Here is a 20,078-nt window from a genome sequence, read left to right as displayed (position 1 = left end):
AGGAATACGAATGGGTGACACACTATACATTTCATCGGATGCTACTCCATCCATTTAAGGAAATGCTAGAGTTTGGAGTCTGTATTAATTTATTTCATTGAATGGCACCATTATCCTGGTTTGTCTTGTGAGAAGATGTTCAAAATTGTACTGGCTTTGCCTGTGATGCCATGGAGCTGTCAGGGAAGCTGAGAGTCTGCACCGTTAGCCACTCCCATCCCAACTCTGCCCCCACCCTGGAAAAAATTTAAAACTATCAAACTATTTCCCCATGATTACCTGCAGGTTAAACACTTCCTTCTGAAGCAGATGGGCAATTGCCAGGGTAATCGCGGGAACTGCTCCCCTCTCTCTCATCCATGGAGTATGCTTTTGATACTCCTCATGCCAGCTAATCGCTACAAGTTCAAACAGCAAACAGCGCCCTATGTAGCAGGCAGAAGTAGAGTCATTGAGACTGTCAGTCAGTCTCTCTTGTCCCATCCCATTCCTTTGTATGGGAAAATTGTTCTATTTTCATATGATTAATGTCCAAGAACAGAGCACAAGGGAATACCACGACAAGATCTTACAACCTCATCAAAATGAAAATCATAACAATATGTAAGATGTAGAACTATCCAAAAAATTTAAGGCTCTCAAAGCAAACAGTGTCTGTTTTCGCCACTGGCGCAAACTAGGATTGTTTTCATTAGCCAAAAAGGAAAAGATTGATTTTTAGTTAAAATTTACAATTTACCATTATAGTACTCTTGTGTTGAAACTTGTTTTTATTTTTTTTTATCAACTTCAAATGAAAAATGCACAAAGAAGCAATGTCATATATAACATGTGTTAAGGCTAAGAACTATCAGGTTGTAAGGACACAACTGGAGAGAAGCAAGCTTGAGTTCAAAATCAGTTTTGGCACTTAGGGTTATCCCATTTTTAGAATGTTTGAATATGGATTTTTTCATCTTCATTAGAAGATTAAATTAAGAATTAAATATAGAAAGCATGTCTGGTACCTTATAGATATTAAATAAAGAGGACCTACACTTACAATTACCAATGATAAATTATGTAAGCACTATAATTAAAACTGAAACTTTTAAAATGACGAATTTATAAGATAAAATAGAAGAGGACAATATAAATTAAAGTGTTAAAAGTAATTTTATTTAGTGATCAATAAGACTTCTTAAAATTTCCAATGTTTTTCCTGAATTCAAAAAATAACTTTAAAATAACTCCTAATAAAAATGGCTGTTTCATACTAACAGTTCATTTAAACTTATTAATATGCCCATCCATGAAAGATAATTCAAATCATGTGTTTAATATTACATATATTACTGCATCATAAATATTTTATCTTAAAGTTTAAGTGGATATTCCAAATAATTTTCATCAATATTTTTAAATCCTTGTGATTATGAAATAAAAATGTTTCAACTTATTAAGTAATATGTAACTAGAATCATTTTAAGAAATAATGTGATACTCTGTTTGCAAACTTTTTGAGAGGGAAAAGTTGTTGTAGCTGGTTATTTTTATTTTATTTTAAAATATGGAACATTTCATGAATTTGCATTTCATCCTTGAGCAGGAGCCATGCTAATCTTCTTCGTATCCTTCCAATTTTAGTATATGATAAAGTGAGCATTATGGTGCAGAAGGAAGAATGCTTGCTATCTTGTATGTGAATTATGTTTGTGTGTGTAGTATGTGTGAATGCCTGTGTGTGTTTGTGTGTGTGTGTTGGAAGGAGGACACTTGTTTTTCAGGCCATCCAGCTAGCTTAGACCCCAAATAATCACACAGAAACTGTATTAACTAAGTCACTACTTGGCCCATTAGCTCTAGCTTCCTATTGGCTAACTCTTCCATCTTATTTTAACCTGTTCCTATTAATCTGTGTATTACCATGTAGCTGTGGCTTACCGGCTAAAGCTTTGGCATGTCTGACTCTGGCAGTGGCTCCATGGCATCTGGCTCTGACTCAGCCCTTCTTCCTCCAAGCATTGAGCTTAGTTTTTCCCTGCCTACCTAACTTCTGCCTTGCTATAGGTCCAAAGCAGTTTCTTTATTTATTAATGGTAATCACAGCACGCAGAAGGGACTCCCACATCATATGTCTGTGAAAACATGGACGTTTCGAAGAGGGAGATGGATCCCTAGAGTTGGAATTGCAGGTGGTTGTGAGCTAGTTGACAGGGTTTCTGGAAACCAACCTAGACTCACTGTAGGAACAGCAAGTGCTCTTAACCGCAAAGCCTTTTCTTCAGCATCAAAACAGATTTTTACATTTACTTGATATGAATACATGTTTGCCTGGGTGAGTGTTTATTCACACATGTGTGCAGGATCTCCAGGCTGGAAGGGAAGGGGATTGGACCCCCTGAGGTGAACGTTCTAAGTGGTTATGAGTTGTCGTGTGGGAAATGGAGTCAGGGTCATCTACAAGATCTGCAAAGGCCCCTAGTAGCAGAGACTTCTCTCTAGCCTACACACCCCCTTGGGTTTTTTTGTTTTTTTATCACAGTGACTGAACGAATGTGTCTTAAGAACTGCAAAATTTTAAGAGGAACTTTGAGTGAACCATCTTCCAATTCTACTCTGTCCCCACATCTTAGTATCTCATCACCGCAAATTATGGTCACCGTTTCATTGATGACATTCACACAGCTGAAAAACTTGACCCAGGGCTTAAAGTCACTTCATTTTCTGTGTCCAGGAAGCAGGCCTAATTATTTTGTTTTACAAGGAAAAACTCTCTACTGTATGTATGTGTGTTCTTCAGTGGATCATTATCCCAGGGAATCCTCATCGCTGATTTTTTTGGCCATCACTTGTAATGTTTCCCAAGTCATTTCTCCACTTAAACCTCTGGAACCTGATTTTGGCTTTTCTGTGCTGTAAGATTTTAAAGGTCATCTATCAATTGAAATGAAGACAAAGAAGAAAGGATAGAAAGAAAAAAGAAAGGTAAGAGAGGGAGAGAAGAATTAAGGGAGAATGAGAGCGAGGATGGAACATTCCTCTAGCCTCAATCTTGGTGATGGGCTCGGACTTAGTGGGTGGTGGAGTCCTACACCAGTAGGCCTCAGCCCAAAGATGGAGAGGAAATTTGCCAGCAGAGAAAAGAGAGGCCTTTCAACCACCCACATAAAGGAAAGGACACACTGGCCTTCCTCACATGCCAGACTCCACCCGTTTGTGAATAAGGGGTGCTAGAATCTTTAAAACAATCCCTCATTCCAAGCAACTCTCCTTTCTCTGAAGTTTTCAGGGGATGAAGAAAGCTTGTCTTGGCGAAGCTTCCACTTTTGCATGATGGGAGGATACCACCTCAGCACTCTCTCTCCAGTCCCCAGGAGGCCGCAGTTTTCTCATTAAGCTCTCAGAAGGGGGCTGTGGTTTTCCTTCACCACCCTATTTATCAAATCTTTCCTTGGGCAGAAAATCTCAACGTCCCCAGTCACCTTGAGTCTTCTCCAGAATGGAAAGAGCCTTGCTAATATCCTCCCTTGGACTTTCTGATTTCATTCACGCTGTGACATAAAGGCTTAGGGTTGTACTTTCTCTGTCAGGCCTGGCACCACGGGAGGCAGCAGTCATTAAGATGGTCACTTACCAGCTCTCTCGCTGATGAGTAGACAGAAAGGGGTAGAGAGGGAAGCTGGCGGGCTCTGTGACAAATGATACCAGAAACTGGGGGGAAAGAGCCAGCTCCCCTGACAATCGGGCTATAAGTGCTCCTATGTCAACACACAGCCCGCAGAGCAAAAGGTAATTCGACCATTTCATGATCAACTGTAGTTGGCGGCTGCTCTTGCACTGCGTTTATTTCAGGGACCCAGTTGTATATTCTCAGATTGCCATTTTCCCTGCTTCTCTCTCTGTTAAATATTCTACAGTGTATTATCACTTCATTTTGCTTCAGTTATTTCCTCTGACAGTGGTGCGGGGCAGTCTGGGCTGGAGTCACTTCCTCTCTCAGACTCAATCTGTCTAAATGTCAAAAAGGAAAGAAAAAAAGTAGAACTCTTGAAAATCTCAGCAATCTGGCATTTCTGAGGAAATATTTGATAGGTGTTGCGTTTCTGAAGTTCTATTTGTGGGGGCTGGGGGTGGGAGGGGAGGGTAGGGGACATTTGGGGTTGAAAATACTGTTATATTCATGTTTAGTTGTTTCCGAAGGGATTCTATGGTCGTACTAGACCCAGACATAAAAGCAGAAACTGTGTGGACATAAAGATTTGCTTGTTTTATTTACTACTCGGGGTTATTTTCTTTGGGGTGACTCTCCCGACCTTTTCGCACAGATCTGAGATACTTGCTAATGAATTTGGGAAGAGCTTGCTCTACATTTTGATGAAACATACAAAAATGAGAAACGATTTCCCTCTCCCTCTCCTCTCTCCTCTCTCTTCTCTCCTCTCTTCCCATTCTCCTCCTCCATTCTGACTTCTAACTACATCACCTCCTTCCTTCTCCCTTCTCATCTCTCTCCATGTTGATTTAAAAGGAAATTTCAGAAAAGGCCGCATTGAAGGTTTTGTGACTTGCCTTTTGGGATAAATGCTAGCACTGAGAATTTTCAGGCTATTTCAGACCATCCTAATTATAGGCTATCAGGAATAGAATTAGAGATGGCGTAACTAGGTCAACAGATTCCAGCACATAGATGGCACATAGCTTTGTGGTAGGGTATCTGGGATTGATGGGGCATTTCACCTAACAGTTCTTCCATTTAGTAACATCCAGGAGGCTCCGGTTTGTCCAGTAATGCTGAATAATTAACTCATGAGGTCCAGACACAGGATGTGTTAGTGGTACCACAGATTTCATAACTATTAAAAGTCAGGAGAGTCTACCAGTCGTCCACTTGTTTCAGAATAGAAAAAAATAATAGTCAGTACAATAAAGAAACATGCACGAGCAGTGGAGAAGAGGGGACAGGACATGGGAATGCAGGATTGAAAACACATGAAGCTTGTCAGGCACCAAGTTAAGTGTTTAATGGCCTCACTAATCACCAGCACAGCTTGGGGAGGTGTCTACTACCCCATCCTAAAAGTGGAGAAACAAAGGCACAGTCAACAGCAACAACTTCCCCAAGGTTACAATTACAATAAATAGCAGTGTTGGGATCTTTTTTTCCCTCAAGGGTCATTTTAGTATGAAAGCCTACATAATCTCCATCCTCTGAACTGGGATCACAAATCTTTTTTGTTCTTTCTTGGTGGATTCGCCTGTTTTCTGAAACTTGGAGCAGATTGTCAACCTTCAAAATAACTGCCCACTCATCCGGCTGGAGTGTATGAAATACAAAATGAAAATGTATTCTGGAGTAGGAAAAGCTCCACTGCCTTCATGCTCTGTGTCCCATGGATAAACACATGTTGACAAAAATGTGGTGGCCTTCTAATATTCTAATACAGATTTCAATTTAATTTATAATACGAAGACTGTGTTTTAAAAATGATTTGTACCTATTTTGCATTTAAAGACATTATGACCTCCCCAAGTTGTTTTCTCTTTCTATCTAGTAAAGAAAAAAAAGAATAATATAAAGATCTCAGCCAAAATTCTACATGGTGTCTGAGTACTAGTTCTGATCTAAAATACCGATTTATATTTTTATACATAAGTGATACACACACACAGACGCATACACATGCACGCACGCACGCAGACACTTCTGGTTTCAATATATGGTAAGTATCAATATGACTTTTACTTACTTATTTGTTTATTTATGTGTTTGTGTACGTGTGTGTCAGGACAGAGATCTATAACTCTCCACCTTAGTTTTTGAGACACCGTCTCTCCCTGAACCTGGAGCTCACTGATTCAACTAGATGAACTGGTCAGCAAGCTTCCAAAACCTGCTGCCTTCACCTCCCCAGTACTAGGAATACAAGTGCATATGGGCTACACTGAGTTTTTCGTATGGGTACCGGGGATCAGAACTCAGGCCTCCACACACGGGCAGCAAGCATTTGGCTGACTGAGCCATGTTTTTCGTCCTCCCACCTGACTTTTCAATAAGGCATCTTTCTATATACTTTTAAATCAATGAAAGTTTCAGAATAAACATCCCTTAATTTGGCAGGTTTTATTAAGAACCCACGATTCCTTTCCATTTTCTGACGTGGCTTATTTTTCCAGGAGAACTGTCAGCAGTTCAGAAATGGGCTTGAAGAAGCTGATTTTTCAAGGCTTTTTCAAGAGTTTTCCAGACTCTTGCTTCTGTGCGAGTGATATCTCAGTGCAAGAGATACAACATTGCCCCTCAGAATCATGGGGTCCAGGTTTTTTATTTCACTCCCTCTGGCTTCTCTTAAGTGCATTTTTCTATTAGGAGTCGAACTATCACACCATGTCCTCCCTGGCTACATTTTCAGAAGGGTAGAGATAAGTGACATAGAAAGGTCTCCTGAAACTTGCATAACACACACCCTTTAATGTAAACAAAATAGAAAAAGACAAGACAAAACTAGAACAGACAAGACACAACCTATAGCAAACACCTTTGAAGCAGCTTGGCTATTATACAAGGAATGGGGACAAGGGGACTACAATGTATTAGTGCCTTTCTTTTATTTGGCTGACGGTGCTTCCTTTGAACAGTCTTGAGGGTAACTTCTAATATCATAGCAATCTCCTTAGTCTTGAGGGTAACTTCTAATATCATAGCAATCTCCTTAGTCTTGAGGGTAACTTCTAATATCATAGCAATCTCCTTTGTTTTGTTTTGTTTTGAGTTCAAACAAAAACAATGCCTAGAGGACTGAAAACTCGGGGACTTCTGACACAATAAATTCAGAAGAAGAATGATAGTTAGTTGTAGAGCTTAATTACTTTTGTAAAGACCGAACAACAGAAAAAGGTGCCTAAAATACTACCGTGATAAGTTATGGATCATCTCAGTAGAAGCTGGATTGCAGTAATCGAAACCCATTGGGTACACAGACAGTTGTCTATATAATTTTAGCCACAGTAAATATATACATGTATAAATGATATATTTGCCTGTGCATCCCACATGCATCGTGCAAGTGTAAAGGTGACCCTACTTATGAATACAATTGTGAATTGCTTTTACAGAATATGCATATTGACGGAAGATATCTGCTTCTGTGTAAAATGTTATGAGAAGGATGCATTTTCCAAAAGGCACCAGAAGGAACAATAAATTGGCTTTGTATAGCTCTCATCAAAGAACCTGAACTCTTCATTGGTATTCCACCCAGCTAAAATGTCCTTCATGATTTCTCATTTTTATCTCTGTCTCAGGAGCTTACTATGGACGAGAGGTGGGGAAACCCAGTATTTCCATTTGAAGCCTTTTTTTTTTGTTTTCTTTTTTTCAGATTTTAAGTTTATATGACAGAGCCATATGAAAAGAAACTTATATGACTGGTAAAATGGTTTATTGATAGATGTCATTTCTGGGTATTTATACTTTATTTCCATCACTTCCTGAATTCTCTAGAAAAGGTACTCTGCTTTCATTAATCATAGAATCAAAGCACACTCTCCTCTCAGATTAATAGAAGACAGCATCTTTCTTAGGGGAAGAGAACTTTGAAAGTACTTGCCAGGAAGGTGGCATTTCTGGAGTATCTGGAGTTCAGGTGTCTTCCTGGTAATTCTTATATGGGAGAGGAATTAGAGGCTAAAGCATACATTTTGAAAATTATTTTTACATTTGTTTAGTGTGTGTGTCTCTGTGTGTGTCTGGGCTGTATGCATGCTCATGTGTACATGAATCAGCAAAGCCAGTGTCATTGCAGGAGGCAGTGACCTGAAGCATGTGGTTAGATTTTCATCCTCGACGCAGTGAGATACTATTGAACTATTGAAAATGTTTACAATAAGGATGCACCACAGACATATTTCTTTCTTCTTTCACTAAAAACAAGGCGCCATCAGGAAATGGAGATGATTGTTGATAAGATAGCAGGGTTCTTTGTGAGGGGACATGTTTATCTTCCCAACAATTGTACAGAGCATCTGTGACTCAGAACAAATATTTCACTTTTCAGGATGCCTGAGTAAATCCCAATAAAATTAAAGTTAAGATCATCTCCTAGTGAAATTTATTAGTTTGGTAAAAGAATACACAAAATGACACATCTTTATTTCTTTTCCTGTTATTGGAAGTGAATATGGGTTGTATCTTACTTAAACATCTCCAGGGAAGACACTTCCACTTTGGACAAGTTGGCCTCTTATTCCTTTACTAGGGCATTCATTACTACTATTGTTAGTCCAAGCAAATATTGTTGTCAATATAAATTAATATTTAATCATTTTGGTGTGTGTGTGTGTGTTTGTGTAGATGTGTAGAGGCCAGAGGTCAAATGTGTTTGATGACTTCCCCAATCACTCTGAAATTTATCATTTGAACCTATCTCTAAATGACTCTGCACCTTACCAGTTTAGGATAACTAGTTAACTAATAATTCAGTGGGATCCTTTTGTCTCCAATGCCCAGTTCTCTGGTATAAGCCCATGCTCCCACAATTGACTTTTAGACAGATTTGGGGATCTGAACTCAAGTCCTCATGCTTATTAAACAAGCACTTTAATGATTGTGATGGTTTGATGGGGAGATGTCTCCTATGGGCTCCTGTATTTGAGAACTTGGTGTCCAGTTGGTGGAGCTGATTGGGAGAGGTTATGACAACTTCAGGAAGTGCAGCCTTACTGAAGAAAGCACATCATTGAGAGCAGCTTTGGAGGATTTATATCAATCAGGGAGCTTCCTGCTCTTGGTCTGTCTCTGTCTTCCTCTCATATAGAGATAAAGCATGAGTATCCAGTTTCCTGACCCTACTATCCTTTGTCTTTCTTTTCCTACTGTTGTGGACTCTAGTCCTCTAGAAGTATGACCTAAAATAAACTTTTTTCCTTAAGTTGCTTTAAGTTATGCAATTTCATCACAGCTACATAAATGCAATCAGTGCACTGCCTAAACTGTTTCCCTAATCTCTAATGCTCAATTTTTCACATTTATATATTGTTTAAAAGCTTTTTCCTTTTGTTTGTTTGTTTTACCCAATTCCAATGTATTAGTTTTTGTTTTATATTATGTCTCATTGTATTATTATCCCATAGAAGACTGTTTGTTTGTGAATGATAGACAGAAAGGAAGTAGAACTGTATGAGAGGGGAGGTGGGGAGGAGCTGTGGAGAGTATAGAGAGGGGGAGCTAAAATCCTGATGTATTATATAAGGAGAAAAAACTGCTCTCAATAAAAGAAAAGAATGTATCAGGGTGCTTCAAGAAGAACCCACTGAGTCATTTTTCTAAAACACACCAGTGTTCTTCTAGTATGCATAAAGGCAATTTGTAAAACATTTCCTGAGCTTGGCTCGAACCTATCTCTCCAAGTGCTTCTTTGCTTGGACTGTCAGAGCAATAGACATAGGCATTGTTTCCCCCGCAGCATCTGCTTTGTTTGTTGAAAAAGAAAACCCATGAAGGTTTGTTAATTAAGTCAGAGCCCTCTGAAAGGACACACCAGGGAGTAATTGGGAGGTTGGAGATACAGCTCAGTGGCGGAGCCCTTGGTCAGGATGGCGGGGCTGTAGGTTTGATAACCACACCAAAAGAAATGTTAAGCCAGCAGAAAAGCAATTGAGAAGGGTAATTATCCTTACACAGGAATCGACAGCCCCAAATCAAGGTCTTATTCAGACACTGCGTTTTTTGATTTACAAACAACCCTCTTTTTATTTGCAGCAGAACATAATTATTGCTGTCCTATTTGCCTCATGCCCCAAAGACAGTTTTATGCCAAGTCCAGTTGATTCTCTCTTAGATGTTTACCATAACCCTGAGCTAACCATGCCAACTGCTCGTCCCATTTGAACCACTCTGTAGCTCAGCAAAACTAATAAAACCAAGCAGTTCAACAGCTCACGCGGGAAGCTTGTCATCCACCGTTTTGTTCACTTTTTCAATAGTTGTACAAGGTGGGGATTGCAGTCTGCTTTTCTACAAAGAAATGGAAGCTGAGAAAATTTAGCTAATTGCTACTTGTCATCAAATAGACTCATCTGATTCCAAAGTTGATGCACTTTCTGTTCTATAACTTGTTTACCAAGCATCATTATTTATTGGTACTATGATGTTTTCATGATTAAGATATCTTAGCATCTTCACACATACATTGAGACAACTATGAGGGCAAGAATCAACCAGTCTCATTTCCAGAGCCTCGGGTGGAAGGTCAGATCCAACTGTGAAAAGTGGACCTGTAGCCTCTGAATACATACTGGGACATGTTTGTTCCCACATTCACACACGTATCATACACGAAGAGTCATTAAATAACAATATGTGTGTATGTACACACACACACACACATGCTCACACCTTCACCAATTGGCCACATCCTATTCACTTGTTTGCCCAGTTGTGAAACACCTTTTCTAATCTCCTTGGTGGAGCTCAGAACACAGTTACTGAGTACAGACCCTGTGTCAGAAACCCTTCAAAAATACTGAGAATAAAAAGAAGAGTGTGACTGAGCCACACAGTCACGTTCACTTGTCTCGAACCTCATCACCTCCTCTTTGGTCAAGGCAGTCAGCTCCTCCTCGTCCTCCACTCATCCATTATCCCTCTTAGAGGCAGTCACTCTTCACATCATGTGAGCGTCCATTTCTCTAAATTCAGGGTGTGTTTTTTATCTGACGCCCACTTCAGATATCACTTCCACCATACGCCTCACTCCATTTTTGGATGAAAGTTCTAACTGACCTCTTCTCTCATTCTTGATTCGGGTCTGCTCCTTCAACTTTATTAGTAAGATGTGACCTTCGTTAAGCAGAGACTGAGGACACACCCTTTTTCATTTCTCACATGACACCGAGCTTGTAGTAATTACCGAGTTAATCATTCCACATACCCATTAGCAGTAGACAAAGAAAGCAACAGGGATTTGCTGTAAGATGACTCACAGCCCCGAATTCTGAGAACTACCTACCCTGCTAAGTAGAGAGCTTTGTCCAGTGTTATGAACCACAGAGTATCAACAAGCTAATGTTTCCTCAATGAAAAAAATATTTTTTAACATATTAAAACATACTATAAATAATAAAAAGAGTATCAGTAGGATATAGGACATACCTCTAACTCTGGTACTCCTGGCCTAGTCAAAGCCTATCAATACCACCTTCATGGAAAGATTAAAAATAGTAAGGTATAACTGTTGGAGTTGATTCAGGCAAGGCAAGAATTAAAGTTATGAATATTTGTGTTGCTTTATTTAATTAAAAAAATCTTCTTGGAAACCCCAGTGCAATACTGTTTTAAATTATGCAGATTTTGCTGAATGACATCTACATCTTAGATGTCTACTAAGATAAAGATCCTTATGTTAAGATTCAAACTCAGTTGGTGCTGGATGGGCACCCACCATGCCCAAGTCACACATAGTACCTCTTGGAGCCTGGAAAGAGAGTATGAAACAGTTTTCCATATCATAAATGCTATGGCTTCAATGACCCCTAATAATGATCCATATCTTGTGAGACACTGTATATGAGTAGGAAGTATTGCGGTGTTTTGAATGATTACCAAGGGCAGAGAGATTTCCCACATATATTGCCACAAAACACATCACAAATGTAGCAGAGGATCCAAGCAAGGTTTTGCAATATTCAAATTGTCGGAAACGACTAATAATGAAATAGTTAGTCTTGATTTAGATTTAAGTATTTTTCGTTCCCTCTCTCCTTAAACATATTGAAGCTTTTAAACTGAGCGATTACTCACACATAGATGGTTTCCTTAGCTGGCAAAGGATCAAAGTTTCCAGGTAGGTCATGGAGGATAGTTCTCAGATTTTCTGATAGCGCTATCAACTGAAATCACAGTTCTCAGTACAGAATCAAACATCATTCCAATTCCCTGCCAGGGCTGTCTTTCATAGAACAGGAGAGACAAGAATCGCATACCTAAGCCTTAGGTTAAAGCAAGACCACGCTCACCTCCAGGAATCTCTGTGGAGGATATCAGAAGACTGGCAAGATAAGCCTCCCCTCTTTTGGCAGCAGAGTGCTGATTGCCCTTGAGATTTCCGGTGTTAAACGGCCAATGCTTTCCACACTCACTTCGGTATCACAAAGGGCACTCAGGCTGTCTAGGCCATTGTGTGTGTGTGTGTGTGTGTGTGTGTGTGTGTGTAAGCGCGCTCATGGGCACCTGTGCGAGTGCGTGCACGCATGCGCGTGCATGCAGATATGAGTGCTGAACACAACACATTTCTGTTTTGGTTCTAGATGGTTAAGACATACAAATATAAGCAATTATAAAAAAATAACTAGAAAAAAAAAACCCAAGTCTTTCTGTGATTGAGTCCTACCATTTATTTTTCCAGAAAAAAAAAAAAAAGGTAATTTATTCCTTTTTGTGTGGCTGCGAAATCAGTGTGTGCTGGAGAAGACATCTCAGATGTTTACAAATGTGCCTTCCTTTCTTCAGTGACCTCCCCACACTCTCCTGTGAAGATTTTGAAATAAAGAAGTTAGCAGACTCTGAGGTCCCACTGGTTTTCCAGTAATAGCTCTCAGGGTTACTTTATCACCAGGATCCACAGAATTGAATGCGATTGCAGCAAAAGGTACTCTGAGTAGAAAATGAATTCCTTATGTTAAAAGGGGGGAAATGTGTGGGGGCTTAGGAAGGAGGCTGGAGACAATGCGGAGCTTTTCTCGGACATATTACAAAGGGATGGCTGAACTGAGAGATGATTGGAAGATTGACATAATTTTTGAAAATAATAAAGGTGAATTTTCCAATTTATTATGGCTTTCATGCATTTTCCTTTTAAACTCCCAGTTATAATGCTTATCCCAAACTTATATGAGTCATTTATTTTGATGTGTTTTGTCAGTAAAAATTCATAAAGCAATATGAACTGATACAAAGACTATTTCTGTTGTAATTTCTCTCTCTCTCTCTCTCTCTCTCTCTCTCTCTCTCTCTCTCTCTCTTTCCAAAAATAGAAGTTTGGCTGGAGTCTTAGGCAGAAATAAAAAATAAAAAGTACTGAGCTATCCATGGATCTTCTGTCAAAATGGAAATAGAGATGTCATTTAGGATTTACATGCTTAGGGACCTAATTAATCCAGAAAAGACTTTTGGGGATCTGGGCAATTACCTTTTATAGCATAGCCCATATTTCAGTTCACAGTATGTATCTGAGGTACTGTGTTTTACCTTGCTGCCATTTCCAATCTTTGAAAAAATAGAGAACACATTCAATAGTCTTTCATTGTGCATAATGGTCATGTTAGATATGCAGCTGGTGAAACAGCAATTATATGACGATAAACTGTCATTTAAAAATTCCTTAATGGCTTGTGAAGTAAAAGAATGTATGCACTATTTATAAAAACTTTATAGAAGCATAGGAATACATTAACTATATAGGAAAGTGCAATATGCAACACCGAATGTACTTTGTACATTGTATTGTGGGAATATATACATAGCATATAATTTATTTTATTTTATGCATATGACAGTTTTGCCTGCAAATATACATGTGTACCATGTGCATGCCTGGTACAAGAGGAGGCCAGGAGAGGGCATCGATTCTCTAAGAACTGGGCTTATGGACAGTTGTAGGCCATCATGCTGGTGCTGGTCATCACGCCCGGGTCGCGTGGAAGAACAATTAATGCTCCTTAGTATGATTTACCTGTTCATACCAAAATTTTACTTGTTATTCCTTTTTTCAATATTACTTCTTTTTGTCGCCATGAATCCCACTGTTTGGCTGAAGTCATTTGTCCTTTTGGGCTTGACTTGTTTCACTGAACATGAAGCCACTGAGATTCGTCCACATCTGCCAGAACTCCCTGTCTTTTGCAGACTGCATAATACTCTGCTTTGCATATTATCTGTCTTTCCTTTGGATTCATAGATAAATACTTGAGTTGCCTTTTCTGCTTGGGTATGGTAAGTCACACTGCTTGCTATGAACTAGATATATCTAAGTGGGTTTCTACTTTTAATTCTTTGAGCTTCATAATAGAAGCATAATTGCTAGGTAATATGATAACTGTATCTTTGTTTTGAAGACTGCCCTCCTGCATTTCATATCATTCCCATTTGAGGTCCACAAGACTCCAATCTCGCCACACTCACATCAACACCTCTTTCTCCCCTTTCCCCCACTGAAACCATTACAGTGGCAGTGAGCTTCCTTTGGGGTTGGAAATCACATTTTCACAATGACTAGCGGTGCTAAGAATCTTCTCATGTGCTGATTGGACACTTGTACCCCTTCCTTGGAGAAATGGCTATTTAAATCCTTCACCCAATTTTTAATTAAGTCAGTTTTGTATTGTTGAAATACAGAAACGGAATATGTTTTTAATTACACCCTGCACATTAAGTAAGTATTCTGGGAAACTCTGGATCAGGATAGCATGAGATGTAAAGATCTATTATCAAACAACCAACACCTAGGCAACATACTGGGTGTTATCAGTCACAGGGAACATAGGATGGGGAAAAACAGATTTTAAGTAGAAGAGTCAGGCCGAAACCACTGGATTGCTCATTAGAGCACATTTTGCCAGTTGTCATGTTATTTTTGATGAGCAGGTTACAAATTTAGGAAGTGGGTGAGTCATTTTTCCATTCTTGATGGTTGTGTTACAGAAAGACTTGCGTGCACTCATCTCTTTACCGGCAGCCAGCACCCAAACATCACAGGTCAGCTTGATGAGTTTGCTCCGGGGTTGTCAAGCAGGGCTGACTTCGCCGTTGCTAGGCTGGGCTGTGCAGAAACAGTCTCGGATTTTCTTCCCAGAGTAGGTCACTGTGACCTCAAGTGTTCTGGCTCCACCTCTGAGATCCCTCCTCTAGCTATGGAAGTTCTGCCAAACTCTCTCAACTATAAAACCTCGGGCAGATTAGTCTTTTGCTGCTGCTCCCATCGCTACTCTCTGCGGCTACTGGTGCTGGGTCCTCCTCACCTCCGTCTGGCCCCGACTTGTCCGCTAACGAGTTTCTTCTACCCACCCTCCTCATCCTTCCTCGCCACAGCAGTATATACCCCTGCAGCACTATCTTTGCTTCCTGCCACCATTCGTTCTGAGCACGTGTCCCAAATCAGAGGACCTGTTGCAACAGGCACTGTTAGGAGCTTGGCTGCGTTCCAGGAACCGGTTGTAAGGCCTCCTTGCTATTTAAGATTAAATGAGGCTTGGGGATGATACCGCTGAAATTGTTTAGAAAGCTGGATGTGGTGCCTCTGTAGTCAGTCTAGGTTCTACCATCATTACAGGGGTTGGACTGACTTGCCTTTCAAGTCTGGGCGGATGCACATTGGCAGAGGTGCCCTAAGGAGTTTCTGCTTTAAACACATGCAGGGCAAATCCCTTTCTGAAGACTCCAAGTGCTTGTTTATTTTGCCAACACTGTGAAGGTTCTTCCCTGGTACAGAGACAGACTCTTTTTTTTTTTTTAAACCACATGGAAGCCATGCAAGTTTTCTCATACTTCTGTCATATTCTTGAAGCTTCCTCTCCCATGCATTTCTTCTTCTGAATTTGACACCTAGGCATAACTCTTGAGCATTTAGCCAGCACTGGCCAGTGTGCTGAGGAACAAGAGGCAGATCACCACCATGTGCAGCCTTGTGTTCTTTGCAGTCATATATACGCTGATTGCAACCAAGCTTTGTAACTCACTAATGAAACCCAGGGCAATGGGCCTCATTAGTAATCACTTATCTCATTTGTAAACTAGTGAGAGTTGTCGTATAATTCCTAACACAGCGCAGCTCAGCAGAGGTTATCTGATCTAGATGTATGCGAGTTGCTTACCACAATGCCTAGCACAGAGTAAAACTTCAATCAACATTTCAAATAGTAATAATTTTGTTATTCCTACATTGGGAGATGGGATGTAATGTTTCCAGCCATAAGTAATGCATCGGCTAATATGAAGACAGGCATGTAATCAATTACAAGACAATGTAAAGAACTGTATGGAATTTACTGAGCTAAAAGTTCCAAGGGAGAGCTCATTAATTCTGCTGTGGGCAGGAGACTATCAAAGCTTTTGTAGCCAGCATCCCAAAGGAGATTTTATTTAGACTAGAACTTAACAAGCAAAAAGATCTTGATCCATTTCTTTTTAATGTTGGAAAGACTTTCATACTCAACGTGTGTCTCAAAGTATCCCTTGTTGTGCCAAATTCTTTTTCCCATTACAAATCCAAATTTTATCAATCTTCTTTCTGCCTGCTCAAATGTCAACTATTCCTTAACTTCCCCCTAATGAAGGAATAAATTAAATATTACTTGAAACTCTACTTGTGCGCTAAGGTCTGAAAATAATTTTTCTTTTATAGAAATGTATTTTGGCCTGAGAATCGCTGTAATAGAATATAACATGCATTAACGTGAGCGCTGCCAGTCATTCTTTGAGATGACTGTGATAAACATTTCCATTTTTGATTCAATTAAAGCTAGTGGAAGTAGAAAATATAAAGAAGAGAACCATATGCTGTTCTTCTTTTTCTTTTTAAGCAGTCTACATTTTCACAGCATAAATACTCAACTGATTCGGAGACAATAATATACTAGTAGAGTTTGGGATACAATTTGCTGATATAACATAAAGGTTTTGGAACAATAAACATGACCCATAATACAGGGGAGTGATAGCATTGGGATAATTAGACCCATCAGTGCATTTAGCCACAACCCAAACGTAAGAAAACCACAATCCGGCAAGCTTGAGGCTTGTCCACTTTTGTTAAATAGCTCCTACTAGATAATATCCAGTGATAAGGAAAATAATCAGTAAGGTTTATTGCGTAAATAGCTGAGGCAAATTATACCTATAACAATCTCAGAAAAACAAAACCCAGAAGGCAGTCCACAACACACTCTGCACTTGTGTTCCTAGCAAAACCCTTCCCAGTTGTTAGTACCGGGAAATTAACTGTAGGTTACAGTAGACGTGCAGCCATCACTCAGATATTAATCATCAGAATGTACCAACATTTTGAGTACTAACAAACAGGTCGGTGAATCCATAGTGTCTAATGTCCAGCCTCAGAGAGGACAGAGTGAAAGGAGAATGGAAAAGGTCTCCGGTTTCTAAAGGAACCATATATATACATACATACAAACTAAACATATATAATATTGACATGTTTGCACTGCATGGTAGGAATAAGTAGGCTGAAATAGGTGGAATCTTGCAAGACTCAAATTGGCCACTCACTTGGACCCACTGGCACGATTTGTCCATGTGCTACATACAGTCTTTAAAATTATTTGAATGTCTTGCAACAGGGAAAGACTGTCATCCACACTCTCCTGAAATCGCCATACATCCCAGGGTGGCCCTGCTTCAGCCTCCTGAATACCAGGATTACAGGCATATGCCACCATGACCGGTTAGAATGATCTTACTCTGTTGGAACACTTCACACGAACACGTGGCCTTCTAGGATACACTTGTAGGCTACAAGCCAGTAGTCAGAGGTCACGTCACTTACTTGATCTCTATGATCAAATCACACTTTTTTTTTTATTATCTGCATAGTGCTAACCACATTTACAATGGTCCTTAACTCTCTAGATTGTTGATGTTTCAGATGAAGCTGAAGTTTTGGTGCTTTGTGTCATCCACTCATTTTGCTTGACTTTGTTCAATATCCAAATTGTGGATAGAGCATGTGCTCATAAATAGTCATTAACCAAATCCAACAATCCTGGTACCATGATTCTGAACATAATAACTGGCAAGCTAAACAGACGATTCTTTAACTAGCCAGCCATCTCTAACACCTTAGTCCTCTCTTTTCCAGCACATAGCTTGAAGCCATTAGTTTTATTTTCAATGCACAGAAACTCCATGAGCATGAATGGATAGACAAAATCACTTGTGAATAATAATGGACACAGTTTATTTTACAAAACAGAAATCTGGAGTTCTGCAATGAAAAATCACCCTAAATAGAAACTTGAGATCTAAAATGTGGTTGAACTGATTTCAAAACTGTACTGTGTACTATGGTTCTTCAAATTGATTAAGGTATATAACATGTCTGTCTATATCTGTGGCAAAGGGCCAGTCTAAAACAGTCTTATAAAACTAAGATTTTATTTACCTGACATTTAAAAAATCACTATTTGCTCTAAGAGAGAATATACGTGGTTTAGGGGCTGATTCTAATATTCCTTATTAAAATAAGAAACCATGTTTGGGCTGGGGGGTAAAATCAAGAATTCAAAGCCTGTAAATTTTTTTCACAAGTAAATTATACATCATCAGGGTCCATTAATGTAGTGATGTAATGCAGGTGGCGTCAGAGTCAGTGGCCCTTACGCTCCAAAGAAAGTAGCTACAGCCAGGTAATTTACATGTCCGACCTGGTGCAGTCTACAGACAAAGAGAGTGTGTAAAACTTCGCAACTTTCTTTATGCAATGTGTCTTATGTGACTTTAAATGCATCTCCTTACTCTTTGTTCTTTTGTGCCATAAGTTTGGCTTTGTGAACACTGCAATTTCCCCGTGGGCCTTGTCAGTAGCGCAGACAGACAGGGGGGCAGGAATACTTCCTGCTATCTTGGGCTATAAATTCTTAATCCTCCCCCTTGCTCCACCACTTTGTCATGATGCTTTAGACATCTGTTCAGACTTGCCTTCTAAGGCCCAACCCAGGTAACATCGCTGTAATAGCCAAAGCTATTGACTCTGGCCAGCTTGCATTTGAAAATAGCATTGGAGATTACAGATAAAAGCAACAAACAAGACTGTGTACATCCTCAAAGGGAACTATTCTATAGTCAGTCATATCAAGTTAATATTGGAGGACAATGGCCATCTTCAGGGTCTTCCCATTCTCTTCCTCTTAATTTCTTCTTCAGTATGCCTGACGTGGTTAAAAATTATGTTCTTATTATTGTCTGTGTCCTGGACTTGGTAACCTGAGAGGAGCGCTGTACTCATTTCAGTGAGACAAATACCCAAATGACTCTCTGTTTCCATATAGATAGATCATGATCATATGTTTGCTTATATGGTTGGTGACCAGTTTTTTTTTTTTTAAGGGTCAGTTCATTTTTTACTCTCTCTTCTTTACACACCTCTTAATTACCAGAATGCTGTATGTTTGGGGCTTTAGTTTGGGGCAATGAGATAGGAAGCTATGAGCTAGCCCCTTTGTGGTCAGCAGTGCAGGTTATAGCAGGAAGCATCTGTAGTCCAGGTCACAGGAAGCCTGGCACGACGGAGCCTATGAGACTGGAGAGCACAGCCTGAGAGGATGTCCGTGTTGTGAGGAAGGCTACTGAGACATTTTGAATAGAATTCTAGGGCGCTTCTCTCAGTGCCCAATCAAGTGTGTATACAACCCATCAACCCCAAGTTAAAAGAACAAAGGGAGGAGAAAAGATTATGCTTAGTATTATCCTTTTGAAAAGTGACTTATTTTATTTTTAATCCTGTGAAGGAGTGAGGAGGATGTGCCTATGATGGCAGACGTCTACAGTGTTGAGAAGAGGAAGCCAGATCGCCTAGAGTTGGCATTACCGGTGATTTCAAGGCTCCCAACATGAGTGCTGTGATCTCTATGTGGGCCTCTAGAAGATCAGGACATGCCTTGACTGTGAAGCCGTCTCTCTAGTCCCACACTGTATGATCTCTTAGTCAGAAAGATGAACTATTTATTTGAATGGTACGAAAAAGTGTTAATTATAGCTCAAATATGAAATACTCCGATAATATGGATCACTACAATGCTAAATTGATATGGAATTAAATGTCAGGGTCTGCGGCATGAATGTAAGTCATATTTAAGGATTTCCTATGATCAGTGAGTCTAACCTTCACTAATGTGTTCACCATTAAAGGGAAGGGTTGATTCTGATGTGTTCCTTTGTTTCATTGATGTATAGAAAAAAAGATAGCTCTTTCCAGTTATAAATATATGTATGCATAAACTGTGCGGACTCGGGTCTACTCAGGCCTCCTGAAAACCTTCCTCCCTCTGGCCTCTGTGGATTCACTGTGTTTGAAAACTGCTGCCCAGTTAGT

The 20,078-nt window shown here is 39.7% G+C and overlaps 1 non-coding gene across 1 annotated transcript; it reads right to left on the bottom strand.

Annotated features, from left to right (window-relative positions):
• Nucleotides 1–1,543: 1,543 nt before the first annotated feature.
• LOC130889247 (U6 spliceosomal RNA) lies at nucleotides 1,544–1,649 on the bottom strand. Its single transcript, XR_009058519.1, has one exon. It is a non-coding gene; the product is annotated as a U6 spliceosomal RNA (small nuclear RNA).
• Between the last annotated feature and the right edge of the window lie 18,429 nt (nucleotides 1,650–20,078).

The sequence above is a fragment of the Chionomys nivalis genome, chromosome 17 (genome assembly GCF_950005125.1).
Source record: "Chionomys nivalis chromosome 17, mChiNiv1.1, whole genome shotgun sequence".
Classification (NCBI taxonomy): domain Eukaryota; kingdom Metazoa; phylum Chordata; class Mammalia; order Rodentia; family Cricetidae; genus Chionomys; species Chionomys nivalis.
Note: the sequence above shows the minus strand (reverse complement) of the source record. Positions and strands in the feature narration are given on the sequence as shown.